The sequence below is a fragment of the Myotis davidii genome, unplaced genomic scaffold (assembly GCF_000327345.1).
Source record: "Myotis davidii unplaced genomic scaffold, ASM32734v1 scaffold68, whole genome shotgun sequence".
Taxonomy (NCBI): Eukaryota; Metazoa; Chordata; class Mammalia; order Chiroptera; family Vespertilionidae; genus Myotis; species Myotis davidii.
Window position 1 is genome coordinate 710,067 of NW_006300376.1, and position 17,103 is coordinate 727,169.

Genomic DNA, 17,103 nt, shown 5'->3' on the forward strand with positions numbered 1-17,103 from the left:
TAAGATCATGTGATAAAGACCAAGCCTTGCAAAATAGTGGTAGGGTGATATGTCCAATGGAACTGAAAGACATAGTTAGAAGAAGTCTTTCAAAAGTAAAAAGTGATAGGGAGACAGGTTTTCTCATCAAATAAGGTCTCTCGAAGTCATTGGTAGTGATTACACCTCACCAAATTAAGATATGCTTTACTTACTCAACTAACAAGTAATGTATACACTGGCAGACTTAAATTATTAAATATAATTTAAACTTATTTAGTTTTGCTGTATAATAAATAATTGAAATTTTATTGAACCAATATAGATTTGACCACTGAACCTAGTGAGTTATTTCTTCTCATTTCATTCATTAGGTGTTTGTTGTATGCCTACTATTTAATAAACACTATGCTTATCTATCTTTTGACATGTCAAAGGAAAGGCTGTAATTTTCACCTAATTTTAATAATGCTTCTACTTTAAAAGACACACACAAAAAACCCCAGCTCTGGCCAGGTAGCTCAGACGGTTAGAGTGTCATCCCAATATGCCAAGGTTGCAGGTTCGATCTCGGATCAGGGCACATACAAGAATCAACCAATGAGTGCATAAATAAGTAGAACAACAAATCGATGTTTCTCTCTTCCTCTCTCCCTCTAAAATCAATAAATAAAATTTAAAACAAAACAAAAAAACAAAAGAAGCTTGTATTTTATTTTTTATCTACTTTGTGATATGATTATAAAAACTAAAGGAGATAATATTGATAAAGCATTTTGTAAGCTTCAATATACTGTACAAATTTAATTATAAATTAACATTTGGAACATATATGTAAATGAGGATAATAATAGCAATTTCACAGGGTAGCTTTGAGAATTAAATAACATGAAAAGCATGTAGAAGTGGGCCTGGTTCATAGTAAGCACTCAACAAATATTGGTGATGATGAAGATGAAGATGATGGATTTGATCTAGGTCATTTAGATAAAAAAAAATTAAATTCCAAACTAGCATTCCTTTTGGATTTTTATGTTTATTAGAGTTTAGGATTTTTATAGGATTATTATATGTTTTTAAATTAATTTCAGAGATGAAGGGAGAGAGAGTCAGAAACATCAATGATGAGAGAGAATCATTGATCAGCTGCCTCCTGCATGCCCCCTGTGGGGATTGAACTTGCAACCTAGATATGTGCCCCTGACCAGAGTCAAACCCAGGACCCTTCAGTCCACAGGTCAACCCTCTATCCATTGAACAAAACCAGCTAGGGCCATGCATTAACACTTCTAATTACCTTTTGTGCATTAAATATTTATATACTAGAGGCTCAATGCCTGAAATTCGTGCATGGGAGGGGGGTCCTTTAGCCCAGCCTGCACCCTCTCCATTCCGGGATCCCTTGAGGGATGGCCGAATGCCGGCAGTCAGGCATCCCTCTTGTAATCCAGGACCACTGGCTCCTAACTGCTCACTTGCCTGCCTGCCTGATCGCCCCTAACCACTCTGCATGCCTGCCTGGTCGCCCCTAACTGCCCTCCCCTGACAGCCTGGTCGCCCCTAACTGCCTCTGCCTCCGCCACTGTGGCTTTATCTGGAAGGATGTCCAGAAGATGTCTGGTCTAATTAGCATATTATCATTTTATTAGTATAGATTGGCTGATTAATAAAAATGTCCAACTTTATCAGGGTTCTAACCAGCCACTCCCCCACACTTGCTTAGAGTTTTTTCCCAGAGATGGGGCACATCTATGGCATCTATCTCCTCCTGGAAGTCCAATGCCATTCTGGTATGTCAGCATGACACTAGCAGGCAGGATTTGCAAACAGGCAAGGTTTGCAAGCAGGCAGCTCCATGTGTCATCCAAGTGGTCAGGTGCACACGTAGAGATCCATGACTAAGGCCTGTGTTTCACTACCTAGACACCATTGGAGGATTAATGGTCAAGACCATAGGCTTTGAAGTTAGTCAGACCTGGCTTTAAATGCTGTTCTGTCAAACTCGGTGATGTTGGACAAGTTATATAACCTTCTTACAAGTCTCAGTTCCCCCACAGAATTTGTGAGGATTAAATGAGGTCACATGTGCAATCCTTACCGGAACCGTGTAAGCACTCAGTGAATGTTAACTATTAGTTTTATGTTCTGCCCACACAGTGCCATGGCACAGTATGCTCTTTACGGTTTCCTAAGTCTCTGGGCAGCTGGGAAAGCTTTCACCTACTTTCCAAGTTCCCTGGCTCTAGGGAATAGCACTCTAAAGGAAATAGCACTTCTAGGAATCAAATTAAGGATTTTTTAAATACTTTTTTTTTATAATACCACCATGAGAAGTAGGTATTATTATCCCCATTTTACATATCAGAAAAAAATTAAGGCCCAGAGAGGTTGAATAAGGCCCAAATTATCATTGCTAGGAAGAGGAGGAGCCAGATTTCAAACCTAGGCTGTGAGACTCTATAGCAGCGGTTCTCAACCTGTGGGTCGTGACTCCTTTGGGGGTCCAACGACCCTTTCACGGGGTCGCCTAAGACCATCGGAAAACAAATATAATTACATCTTGTTTTTGTGATTAATCACTACGCTCAATTATGTTCAATTTGTAACAATGAAATTGGGGGTCACCACAACATGAGGAACTGTATTAAAGGGTCGGGGCATTAGGAAGGTTGAGAACCACTGCTCTATCATTTCACCATTATATGTACTGCACTATCTGAATAAAAATTTCATATAAGTTTCCTAACATTGAAAATATATATTATTTTTCTAAATGACTTTTGCTTCAGGGTGAAATGAAAACTTGAATGTTTCTAGGGGGAACCACACTTGCACATCCAATTCTTTTTTGTTAATCCTCATCCAAGGATTTTTTCCCCCCATTGATTTTTAGAGAGCATGGAAAGACAGAGAGAAACATCGACACCAGAGAGATTGCTTCCCACACACACCCTGACTGGGGTGGGAAGCTAGTGGGCAACTGAGGTACATGCCCCTGACCAGAATCAAACCCTCAACCCTTCAGTCAGTGGGCCAATGCTCCAACCACTGAACCAAACCGGCCAGGGCTCAAATTCTCATTTAAACTCTCCCCCATCTTGAAATTGTATTGAACCCTGCCAAATCTCAAACTTTCACCGTGGCATGTTAATTTTCATTATGTTGTCCTTATAAATTTAAGCTGATTGCAAGGTGGCTCTGCACTGTGATCTTGAAAGTATGGTATACAAAAGGCTTATCTTTACATTTAGAGATTACTAAGTAAAATGATTTCTTTAGTGAACTGCCTAAAAGAAAATTTGGTATATTTCCATGAGTAATAGAGTAAAGATTAGCTTTGAATGTTAAAAGAGCATTCTCCTAGCTAGTTCATTGTTGCCATGACAGTGCTGGCAGGGTGAGTGTTGTAGTAACTCCTTGCAATGATCTTATTTTAGACCCTAACGTTTGCAAAGCTGAACATCCCTGTCCCTGCCCGCCAAGTAACTCTAGTGGAAAAGTACTGGTTTTATAATTGGCTTCTGGCTTTGTAGCTGAAAGACTGCACTATTGTGGGCTTAGAAAAATAGTGTAGGAGTGTTGAGTATTTTTCCTGTGGATTATGAATGTTTGAAATTTCCCAAAATATGGTATTACATTACATGTCATACAGCAAGTTGTTTACAGCTAAAAAGAGGCCTCAGTAGTCTTTTTAAAAATCAACCCCAGATTGTATCATACATTGAGCTCATATAGAAATCATTTTTCCATTAGTGTGTCTCCCGTGCATACTTTAAAGTCTTTAGATTCTTTATTCAGTTATTATGGAAAATTAACATTAGAACCATAAATGATTGTTTAAACAGTGTAGAAAAGTACTTTTTTCTTATTCTTTTCATTATTCAACTTGGGTCAAATTTGAACATTTTAATCTTGAGTTCCTTAAATTATGAGCTAACTTATGTAATGATTTAAAGAAATTACCCAATTTGAACTGTATAGTTAAACTAACATAATTGTTGAGGTGTTTTAAAGTACTTCACTGATATTTTCTAATTGTAAATCCTGTTATAACTGTACTGTTACTCTAAAATATTTTCAACTCATAATAGTAAGTGCATTTTGTATACTTTTGTATACCATTTGTTCAGAGTTTTGATATCTATGGCAATATACATTAAAAATTTAGTAGAGTATGATAAAACAAAATGATTTTGGCAACAAACCTTGTCAAAGAAGATGGAAATTTTAATTCTATACTTCCTTCATTAGTGATGATTACTACAAATAATTACATTTACTTTTTTCCTAAATGCTGCATTCAAAGCTTAGCTCATCTTTCTTAGATGCTGATGTAAGCAAATCTTGCACAATTGGGTCTGTACCAAGTAATTAAGTATGGCTGTCAGGCAAGCCTTTTTTTTTTTCAGTTTAATATCCTCCTATCTAATAAAGAGGTAATATGCAAATTGACCATCACTCCACCACAAGATGGACAGCAGGGGAGAGCAGTTAAGGGTGACTGGGCTGGCAGGGGAAGACAGTTGGTGGTGACCAGGCCTGCAGGAGAGGGCAGTTAGGGGCAATTTGGCTGGCAAGGGATGGCAATTAGGGGTGACCAGGTGGGCAAAGGAGGGCAGTTAGGGGTGACCAGGCGGGCAGGGGAGGGCAGTTAGGGGCAATTGGACAGGCAGGGGAATGGTTAGATGGTGATCAGTCTGGCAGGCAGAAGTGGTTAGGGGCAATCAGGCAGGCAGGCAGGAGGCAGGCAGGCAGGCAAGCAGGCAAGCGGTTGGGAGCCAGCAGCCCTGGATTGTGAGAGGGAGGCCTGATCCTGGTGGGATTCCAGATTGGAGAGGGTGCAGGCTGGGCTGAGGGACACACACACCCCTGTGCATGAATTTCGTGCACCAGGCTTCTAGTATAAAATAATTTTCTAAACAAAAAATTTGACCCCAAGCTAGAGTTGTATTCGACTTTTTCACCAAGAAATGGGTATCTTAATCTTTATTTTTTTATTCCTTTTAATGTATGTTATTGTCTCCCTAGTGGTAATTATTCAGACTAAGAAGTGTCTCATTTTAAACTACACTTATCTTTGATGGCTCTTTCTTTGAATTTGGAAGTAGGTGTGTAGTAAAGTGTTGAATCAAACCTTAAGATAAATATTCGGTCATTTTGATAGTACATATATTTATAGAAAATGCTTTTATTGGCTGGAATGAAACTAAATTATGGCTAGTTCTTTTTCTTTTGTTAAAATATTTAATAACAGGGTTACTGTTTTATTTTTTCCTGAACCCTACAGCACCTCCAGCTGACCTCCCTTCAGTTAAGGTTGAAATTAGTATGGTTGTTTAAAGTAAGAATTCATTTTAAATCTTTCTTTGTACCTGACACTGTTCTCGCACTGTGAAGGATATAAAAAGTAGAAGACAACCACTACACTTAAGACCTTTTAAGAACAAATCAAGACTGTGACTAAAAATGTTAAGTTTTATGGTGCTAACTTGACAAAAGTATAACTGTTGGTGGGAACTGTACATGGTAATTCTACATTTAGGAAGTCATCTGAGAAAAGATTTATGTATGATAACAATTACTATAGTGCTATTTCGGATATAAATATTATCTATATGTATTTTTATATGTAAGTGGGTAATAATATAACCCATTTAAATTATGGATTGATTAAGTTATGGTGCTTTCATATAAAGGACTATTATACAGTTATTAAAAGTTGTTTGAAAATATATTTATAAGAAAAGAATAAATATATATGTAAGTGGAAAAGCAAGTTTTAAAGTAGTATGCCAAGTATATACATATTTTTATAGAGAGGGCAAAAAGTCAGGAAACTTATATGCACCAAAATATTAACTATAATTCTCTTTTATTTTATTTATTTATTTTTTTAAAATGTGTTTTATTGATTTTTTACAGAGAGGAAGGGAGAGGGATAGAGAGTTAGAAACATCGATGAGAGAGAAACATCGATCAGCTGCCTCCTGCACACCTCCTGCTGGAGATGTGCCTGCAACCAAGGTACATGCCCTTGACCGGAATTGAACCTGGGACCTTTCAGTCCACAGGCCGACGCTCTACCCACTGAGCCAAACCGGTTAGGGCTTATTTTATTTTTTAATATATATTTTTATTGTTGATAGTATTTCAGATATCTCCCATTTTTTCCGCTTTTCTCCCCCACTCCCAACCCCTACCCACTCCCCACCCCCTAGGTCTTCACAGCCTTATTGCCTGTGTCCATGGGTTATGCATATCCTACATAATAAAGAGCTAATATGCAAATGGTCATCATGCCATCATGCTGTTAACGGCTCAGACACTCAACACTGGGGAGAGAGGAATGGGAACCAGCCAGGCTGCAGCCTGGGAGAGGAACAAGCTATCCACCCCGCAGTCCCAGGCACCAGCGGCTGGGGCTGTGGCCTGGGAAAGGGACAAGCCACCCGCACCACGGTCCTGGGCTCCAGCTCCCCGGGAGAGGGACAAGCCGCCCACCCCACGGTCCCGGGCTCCTGCAGCTGCAGCCTGGGCAAAGCCACCCACCCACGGTCCCTGTGGCTGTGGCCGCACCATGCAGAACTGGCCTGGGCCCTGGGTGCCTGCAACTGGCCAGAGGGAGGGAAGCCCAGGTCCTTGGTGCCTGTGACCAGCCGGAGGAGGGAATCCTGGGTCCCAGATGCGGGGCAAGGCAGAGGAGGTTAGGGGCAATCAGGCCAACAGGGGAGTAGTTAGGGGCTATCAGGCAAGCAGGGAGAGGGGTTAGGAGCAATCAGGTAGGCAGGCAGAGGGGTTAGGGGTGATTAGGCAGGCAGGCAGGCAGGCAGGCAGGCAAGCGGTTAGGAGCCAGCAGTCCTGGATTGTGAGAGGTAGTCGGACATCCCACAGGGGGTCCTGGATTGGAGAGGGTGCAGGCCAGGCTTAGGGACTCCCCTTCCCCCCCATTGCATGGATTTCATGCACCAGGCCTCTAGTAAGTATATAAGTTCTTTGGTTTATCTCTTCTTGTCCCCCCAACTCCACATTGAGGTATGTCAATCTGTTCCATGCCTCCCTGCTTCAGAGCTTATTTTGTTAGTCAATTCATTCTGTTCATTAGATTCCACAAATAAGTGAGATCTTGTGATAATTTGTCTTTCTCAGTTTGGCTTATTTCACTTAGCATAATATTTTCCAGGTCCATCCATGCTGTCCCAAAGGGTAAGAGAGTCCTCTTTTTCACAGCTGTATAGTATTCCATTAATGTAAGTGTCACACAGCTTTTTATCCATTTATCTACTAGTAATTCTCTTTTAGAGGTGGCATTATTGGAGATTTAAATTTTTCTTTTTATAATAATCATTACTAAATATTTAATTTTGTAGAGTTCTTACCAAATGCTAGGCACTGCAATTAGCATTTTACATATAACATTTGCAAAATTTGAGGTGGGTTATAGGTTTTGAGGAAGCTGTCTTCCCAAAACAAAATAAATATACACATATGAATGTACCCACTCACTGTAAGGTTAGGTCACGTTTTGGTTTATTTAGCTAAGGAAATAGGAACTTCTCAAAAGCTAGGCTTTCTCATTGAAAAGAAACTCTTGCATCCAGCCTGGGTGCTACTTTCCTTGGCCCTCAGGTCTCCTAAAGAGGGTACAACTGCTAGTGATACTGTCTGTGTCACATCAGATCTGCTAAACTCAACTCTTGGTACACTATTGCCTTTTTATATCTGGAGTCTACATCCACATTCTGGCAGAATTTATACAAACTGCCATTTCTTTGAAGGTTCATTTGCCTATAATATGTCTCTTTCTTTTTTTTTTTTACACTACAGCAACTCTGTGAAGTGAGTTTTTTTTTTTTTGTTTTTTTTTGAGAAAACTGATTAAGTAACTTAAGTAGTGAATACTTGGAGTCAGGAGGCATGTCTGACTCCTAATTAATTCTGTTTTTAACCATTAATCTGTTTTCCTATAGAGTTCTCTTTTTTTGGTAATGAATTTGTTTTATTTTTATTTTTGGAAATGGCTTAAAATCAAAGTGGAAAAATATGATATATAGAATGTTACAGTAACTCAAAGCAAGGGAAGATCAGGACGGATTAGGACAATGAAGGCAGCTTAATGGAGCAAATACATTTTGATGTAATAATTAACTTTACTTTTCAGCTCATCTGTTTGTTTATACAAGTATACACTGTTTCTATCCCCAACATGCCCAAACCAAACCTCTGATGACTGGCGGGAAGTAATTAATGTTCTGTTGTACTTTCCTGTAGATTACATTTTGGCCTCATCTTTGTTTTCTTTTTATGGCCCCCTTTTATTTTCCTTTCCTTCTCACTTTAGTATTGGGCGTTATAAATAAAACAGTTCAGCTTGGCCATTCCCATGTGGTAATACTATAGAAATTTAAAGATGGAGATGGCTAAAAGAAGTAGTAAAATTTACATTAATTATATTTTAAAGCTCATTGAAAGGAAGTAGAACTAGATAGGATCTTGAGTCTGTCTAATGAATTAACCTTACAGCATAAACTAGGGCTGATGTTCAGCCAATAATCATTGGCACAGCAATACGTGTTAAAATACTGAAGTATTTTCATACCAGCTGGTAAATAGTAAATAGAGACTGCAAAAGCAATAAAATAAATGATACATAGTCAAGATGAATGGTTTATCTTAGAAACCACACAGGCATTTAGGTTTTAAGCTGGACTGGTCACTGAAGCATGGAGCTAGGAAGTTTGCCCAAATGCCTTGTTATTTATTTCAGGATAGGAGAGCGAGACCAGGCAGGTGAACCTAATCTGTAAATCCACAAAAGGAGTGGCCAGTTGTGCCAAGGGTCCAGGCTTGCTGGTAACTGAGAAGTCTGCCACAAGACAGGGACAGAGACACTCAGGGTTCAGTCTCTCAGGTGGGCTTGAGCAGCTTTTCTTTAAGAATTGAATTAGTTATCTGTTCCTTCATAACAAATTTGATGATTTAAAACAATACATATTTATTATCTTACAATTTCTGTGCATCAGAAATATGGCTACAGTTTAGCAAGGACCTCTGCTTCAGAGTCTCTTATGAGGCTGCAATTAAGGTGGTGGCTAGGATTGTGATCTTATCTGACAGCTCAAACGGGGAAGGATTTGCTTCTTATTTACATGGTTATTGTCAGGATTCAGTTTCTTGAGTTGTGAGCCTTAATTCCCTGCTGGTAGTTGACTAGAGGCTGCTCTCAGTTCTTTGCCATGTGGGCTTCTGTATTTGCTTATTCAGAGAAAGAACCTGAGAAGAACCAGAGACTAAGTACCAGCAAAAACATACCAGCAAGATGGAAGTCATGGATTTTTATAACCTAATCTTGGAAGAGACGTACCATCACGTTTGCCTTAGTCTGTTCATTAGAAGCAAATCACTAGGTCCAGCCCATACTCAAGAGGAGCAGGTTACACATGGAATGAATACCAGGAGGTAGGGATCATTGGGAACCATTTTAAAAGCAGCCTACCACAACACACCTCCTGAAGCTAGAGGTTGGGCAGAGAGGGCCTCCTTGCTTACTGTGAAGAGAGTTGTGGTTTAGGTTATGTGCCCAGAAACCTAAGTAATGTCTAGAAGAGAGTGTGGCCCAGTAAGTGATAGTATGAGACCAAGCTCTGTTCCTTCCCCACCTTTGCAACCAGTCTCCCAGGTAAGGAAATCTCACATCAGCCTGGCCAGTGGATGCCCTTTTCAGGCCTTGCTCCCTCCCTGGCTTGGCCCACCAAGGCTCAGTTGGAGAGGCCAGCCCATCTGCCTCTAGCAGCTTTTCTACCTTCCCCCATTATTTCTGTGTGATCCTAGGGAATTTCCTATGTTCCTTTCTTTGTACTAAAAGTAAAATAGCATTTGTCCAAATGATAGGAAGTGGCCAACAGCATTCTTTTCATTATTTAATGATTACCTAATGAGCTGTGAATCCAATCTCAGCTGTCTATAATTTGAGGGAAATGCATATTAAAAAGAAAGCCCAAAACTTTTATGAGCATTCTCAAATGAATAATGAATGAGGTTAAACATTATTGCAAATCCAAATTTTTATTCAGATGTCCCAAACTCAAATTGGTATACTTTATTATCAATTTAGTGGTATCTGAAAGGGGGCAGATAAAGTAATTTATCTATTTTTATTTTATAAACCCCAATCTTTATGGATTTAGGGTATTGTAGAGCAAGACCAAAGTGATTATATATCTGATAGCAATTTTAAAAAAATTTACCCCATTGAGTACAAAGTTGAAGCTAGGAAAGTTCTTGATTTTAGTTAAAATATATACATAATTTATCTTTTTTTATATTTTTTAATGTCTTGACCAAATATTTGATTAAAATTAAGTTTTTTCCATGTACATTTTAAATCTCGGAAAATAACTTTCTCTCTCTCTGGACCATGGTTCATGTTTTTCTTTTCTACATTTCTCTAAAATTTTCATAATGGATAGTTCTATCTTTTCTTATAAGACCAAAACATGTTATTAAAAATAAACTTAATAGACCACTTTCTATTCATAGCAGAATGACCTATGAAAAGTAGAACTTAAGTATACTCTCTGAAATGAGTTTCTTCTAATACAGAATATACTAATTTTATTTTTATTTATATTTTTAAAATTTGATTTTTAGACAGAGGAGGAACATCAATTGGTTGCATCTTGCATGCGCCTGACCAGGGATTGAACCCACAACCTAGGTATGTGCCCTGAATGGGTATTGAACCTGCCACCCTTTGGTGCATGGGATGACACTCCAACCAATTGAGCCACACTGGCCAGGGGAGTGTATGCTAATTTCAAAAGCTGCTGTTCTCTTTTTTTAAAAAAAATATTTTTATTGTTGATAGCATCTCAGAAAAGCTGCTTTTCTTAAATTTCCTTTAGGAATACCTTTCTTTCAAGACTTGGGCTGTTGATAGAGCAGATCTTTTTCTAATGAATTTTTTCATTCTGTTTTTTTCTTTGTCTCTAGCACACAGGATGAAAATTGACTGAATTCTCAGCTTGTTGTAGCTTTCATGAACACTAGATGGCACTCTTGCTCAACTGAAATCTAGTTTCTCAATCATATTTTAGTGCTGTGGGCCTTAGAAGAATTGAGTATGCAACTTAAAAATGCTTATGTTTCCATTTTGTTTTAAAGAAGGGAATTTGGGGAGAAAGAGGAAGTTTCCAAGTGTAAATAGCAGAGCTTAACTGGTTCAATTTTTCCATTCATCCAAAAATCACCATGTTAATAATGATACCAGTCATTTATTCCACAAACATTTATTATGCACTTACTATCTTTAGGCACTGTTCTTGGCATTACATACATCAGTGGGCAAAGGGATAAAAATCTCTACCCTCATAGATCCTATATTCCAGTGCTTGGATTTTTCCCCCCAGGTGCCATTCTAAGCTCATACTTGCATCATCCATTAACTTACCCATTTAATAAGAAGCCAAAGCACAGAAAAGTTATCTAACTTGCCCCTGTTCACCTAGTTAATGTAGGTGTAAGAGCTGGGATTCAAAGTGAGGCATTTGGTCTCTGGAGTTCTAGTAATCTCAATACTGTACTGCCTCTCAAAAACTGAAGAATATTTTATTATTGATTCTGTTGGATGCAAATAATAAAGTCACCTATCTTACCTAATAATAGACAGACATGCAAATTGTACCTTCACTACGCCTTAAGCCACGCCCACCAGCCAATCAGAGCGACTATATGCAAATTAACCCAACCAAGATGGCAGCCAGCAGCCACGGAGCTGGAGCAAGCAGAAGGCTTGGTTGCCCCAATAATGGAGGAAGCCAAACTTCCAGGTGGGCTCAGAGCTCCACTCAAAGCAACAAAGTTTCAATTATAGAAGACAAATAAACCCCAGATACCTGCTTCCAGCCGGCCGCAAGCAGGAGGCTTGGTTGCCCCAGCGATGGAAGAAGCCAAGCTTTCCAGCTGGCTGCTGCCTCCTCTCAACGCAACAAAGTTTCAATTATAGAAGGTAAATAAACCCCAGATACCTGCTTCCAGTTGCCATGGACATGGAGCTGGAGCGAATTTAAAAAAAAAAACAAATAAAGGAAAGGCTGGGAGCTTCGGTCGCAGGGGGGCTTGGTCAATCTGAAAACAGACTCTTATTTATTTAATTTTGATTCTGTCTGCTCCATGAACACAGAAACTTTTTCTTGTTCATTGCTGAGCTCTCTAGGCCAGTGTTAGCACATACAAACAGATGTTCAATAAATATTTAAGTAGATGAATAAATGTTAGCTATGTTTATTACTTGGCAATTTCTGTCCACCCCCAGCCTAGACCAGCTGATTCAGCTTTTTAAATGAGAAAGTCTCTTTTCTTAGCTGGAGTAGCTGAAATCATAGCTTCAAGAGGAGTATCAATCTCTTATAGGACCTCTCTACTCAAGCTGTGGCCCGCAGACCAGCAGCATCTGCATCACATAGGAGGTTGTTAGAAATTCAGAATCTCAGGCCTCACCCCAATCCTACTGAATCAGACTTGAATCCCCAGGTGACTAGTGTACATTATAGTTTGAGAAGCACCACATCGACCACTTTAAGGATTTTGGATTTTATCCTAACAGTACTAGAGAGCCACTAAAATACTTTAGGTTAGAGATTACATTATCAGATTTGTGATTTTTAAATGATCACTCTTGTGCTGGAAGCAGTTGTCTCTGGGAAGAGAAGGCTTTTGGCTGGGGACACAGATGGGACTGAGGCTTTTCACTATATGTTTTCCAAGGCCTACTCTGATATGGTGGGCCCTGGCCAGCATGTGGCCTGTCCACCCTGTCCTTCCACCTCAACTCTACTCTCAGTCCTATTCTTGAAGGATGGACATCTTGCTCTCACATCATGACTCAGTGCACACCCCACATCTAGCTACTGCTGGCCCACTTCCTGGGCCTAGAGGTGTGTCAGTGGGCTCTGTATTCCGTCAACGGGAAGAGCCCAAGCACAGGTCCTGGGAGTGGGTTTAGCCCATTTGGGCAGAGACTCCCAGGGTTCAAGTACTAGTACATGGTCTGAGTGGGTATATGCCCTAGGCTCTGTGGACTCTTCACCTGTTGAAGAGATGCAGTTGGAAGAGGCCTAGAGCGGGTCCTCTAAAGTACAGGTACCCCATTGTCAGGGTCTCAGGGATGTAATGCCGTTTTCACCTTCTACTTGAAAATCATTGAATGTATTTTGTCGATGTGAATTTTATTCCCTACATAAAATAAATAAAATGGGACATTAAATTATAACAAAATTACATTGGCTTCTGCGTGGAAATGGATAGGAGGGCTACAACAATGGAAACCCAATTGAAAGGCTATTGCAGTGTTTCAGCAGTAATTGATACAATGCTTGGACTAGCATGATAGTAACAAAAATGCAGTTTCAACTAGTTTTTCATTTGTGTTTCACTGCTATGTTGTTTAGATTGTATAAACTCTCTCTCTTTTTTTTAAGAGTGTGTGGGAATTAAGCCTTCTGGTCCTGAATATTTGAAAGCATTTTTCTTTGCCTTCAGGTTCTAATATAGTTCACTAGAATTTTAGGTTAAAATCATTTTCTCTCAGAACTGTGAAAACTTAATTACACTATTTTCTAGCATATAGTGTTTATAGCAAGAAGTCTTACGATACACTGAATCTCATTCTTTTTTTTATAAAATTTGTTTTTTGTTTGTTTTATTTTATCTCTCTCTGGGAGCCTTGTGGGTTTGTTGTTGTTCTCCATTTTTTTAAACCTTTTGAACAGTTCAAAGAATAATACAGTCAATACCACATATTCTTCACCTAGATCAGCCATGGGCAAACTACGGCCCGCGGGCCAGATCCGGTCCGTTTGAAATGAATAAAACTATTGAAAAAAAAGACCGTACCCTTTTATGTAATGATGTTTACTTTGAATTTATATTAGTTCACACAAACACTCCATCCATGCTTTTGTTCCGGCCCTCCGGTTCAGTTTAAGAACCCATTGTGGCCCGCAAGTCAAAAAGTTTGCCCACCCCTGACCTAGATTCACATACTAACATTTTGCCATAATGGCTTTCTCTAATCGTTTTCTTTCCTTTTGCTGAATCTTTTGAAAGTTATAAGCACTTCACCCCTAAATACTTTATCATGTATTTCTTAAGAACAAGGACACTCTGGGAGTTTAAGATGTTTTTATTTATCCTTAGAATTTTGAAATTTTATGAGTATATGTCAGATTGTGTATCTTTCCCCATCTAACTTTTATTAATCCTTTACACTTGTGCTTGCTTCTCCTTCAGTTAGGAAACTACAGCAAAGGCTCTAGGGAGAAAGAGATATGGATCGAAATTGTAGGTTTGTGTCGTTATATTATTAGTTTATAATATATTAAGCCAAAAATCAAGATACAGGATCTAAGACAGGATTACCTGTCAATATGAATATTAATTTGAGTGAATTAATTTAAATGCAAAATCAGGATTTCTAGAGTTTTATAACTTTACCTTTCACTATGTATATACTAGTAATTCTTTTACCCATCCTAACCATGTCTCTTTCAAAATCTAAGGTACAATTTTCATTCTTACCTACTTCAGGTTCTTACCTTACATTAGGCTAAAAGGATTAGCTTTACACTAAAATTATTGATAGAATTTTGTGTTGTAGTAGATAAAAGATATTACTATATTTTAAAGGAAATATATTTTATTTTTAAGTTTTATATTTTTCTGTCTTTAGTAAATGGGCAATATTTTGTGACACTGAAAATACTATTATCACTCTGTCCACAAATGTCTGAAAGACAAATGTGTGATCCAGAGCTTTTTCTACACCTGAGTACACATGTATTTTATTTTTTGGCTTGAAGCTTTATCCCTGTGAGTCACAATAATCTTGGGGTTTTTTCTTTTTAAAATCCTCTTGTCACTTTATTCCATGTTTGAAGCTACTTTAGAAAGAACAACAACTCTGCTTCAGAGCTTCCTCCACATGTCTTCATAATCAACTAGAAGGAAATATGTGAGAAGCACAATTAAGTGATTTTAAAAACTAAATTAGTTATATTTTAGTTTTTTAAAAGCACAGCAGATTGTTATTACTTTTAAAATTAAATAATAACAAGAAACAGATCCCTGAAGATTGAATGAGTAAATGGCAGTAGGGAAGGAGAAATTAAATAACAACATTCATTCTTATAAAGCTGAGAAGATCATAATAAATAACAGCAATAGGGGAAAATAATCTTTTTTATAAACCTATAAGAACACCAATAATGATAATTCTCAAATATGCCTATAGTTAAAGAAAATATAACCTTATGAAAGTCAAGCTAATAGATGTGAAAATAATAGATAATTGGAAAATCCTATATAATAAAGAGGTAATATGCAAATAAACCCTCACGCCCTCACAAGATGGCTGCCTACAACCAGGCTGGCAGGGGGGACAGTTGGGGGCAATTAGGCTGGCAGGGGGGCAGTGAGGGGTGACTAGGCCAGTGGGGCGGGGGCAGTTGGAGGTGACCAGGCCAGCAGGGGGTACAGTAAGGGATGACTAGGCCATCAGGGCGGGGGGCAGTTAGGGGCAACCAGGCAGGCAGGTGAGCGATTAGGAGCCAGTGATCCAGGATTGTGAGAGGATGTCTGACTGCTGGTTTAGACCCGATCCCTGGGATCCGGCCTAAACCGGCAGTCGGACATCCCCCGAGGGGTCTCAGATTGGAGAGGGTGCAGGCTGGGCTGAGGAGACACCCCCCCACCCCGTGCACAAATTTCATGCACCGGGCCTCTAGTAGAATTATAAAGAGTTAATGAGGTATTGAATTTGGAGACTGGAGGAGGGAGATACTGAAACTAAGTGGTGTAAAATTTTTAGTGGTTGGGGTAACTATTAGGGTAAATACACCACTTATTTCATGTGTGTTATTCAAATAACACAATTTCTTTTTTTAATTATATTTTTATTGATTTCAGAGAGGAAGTAGAGGGAGAGAGAGATAGAAACATAAATGATGACAGAGGGTCATTGATCAGCTGCCTCCTGCACACCCCCTACTGGGGATCGAGCCCGCAACCCGGGCATGTGCCCGTGACTGGAATCGAACCTGGGACCCATCAGTCCAAAGGCTGACGCTCTATCCACTGAGCCAAACGAGCTGGGGCGAAATAACACAATTTCTTAATGTGAAAAGTAACCTGTACGTTGTGCTTGATGAAAGAACTAAGAGAACGTGGTAACTATTTTTATGTTTGGCAGTTTGAAGATTTGTAGACGGATGTAGAAAGTGGAAAAGAAAGGGCTCTTTGTTGTTATTTTGCCTCCTTACACCATGTAGAGATCGCTGAAGTGTTAATAGTTTATTACTACACAAATTTGCCAACATTAACGTATATTATCAGTGATGTAGACTTGTTTATGCTTGATATACGCTTTTTTCTTTCTAATATTTTATATTCTCTAAGCTGGTTAAAAGAAAAAACCTGATTATGACCTATGTTTTGATTTAGTGATGAATGATAACTGACTTTCAGATACTGCCTTTTGTTCTCAAGTACATACTGTCCTTAAATCACTTTCTATGTTGGAAATCAATTAGTATATCATGGGACAAGGTGTTGTCTATGTAGCTGAATCCATAATATATTGGGATCAAGTGACCTGTATCTCCTTTAGGTTTATTGACTTTGAGCTAACTCTGTAGTCATCCATAAGCTTTTATATACTTTTTTGGCTTATAATTCAAGAATATAAGGGTATAGCTATTATAGAATTTAGAATAATCATAGCCTATAGGAAAAAGGTGGAGGGGGTGGCAGAACCCTAGAAATTATCAGATACCAAGCCAGGTTAGTGACAAGGCTAAATATTAGTTTGCTAAGATTCTAAGACTATTTTTATGATGATTTTAATGTCATGGATTTGAATTCTTTGGATCCAGAATTATACACATGGCTCAATTTTATTTCTATTAAATTTAGTATTGATATAAGTAAAAGGCTGAAAGTTGAGGTGAAATAGAAGAAAACCTAAATATTGTAGGTTATCAAGCTATTTTTTTAATTTATTTTATTCTATTTTTAAATATATTTTATTGACTTTTTACAGAGAGGAAGGGAGAGAGATAGAGAGTTAGAAAC

General features: G+C 38.6%; 1 protein-coding gene and 1 long non-coding RNA gene across 2 annotated transcripts in view; both read left to right on the forward strand.

The window, feature by feature from the left end:
- The window catches only part of SESN1 (sestrin 1), a 98,396-nt gene that overhangs the window by 8,338 nt on the left and 72,955 nt on the right, over window positions 1-17,103 (forward strand). The gene's annotated exons all lie outside the window — the stretch shown is intronic.
- On the forward strand, window positions 10,659-11,643 carry LOC107185209. The gene is made up of 2 exons (XR_001516128.1): window positions 10,659-10,693; window positions 10,969-11,643. It is a non-coding gene; the product is annotated as an uncharacterized LOC107185209 (long non-coding RNA).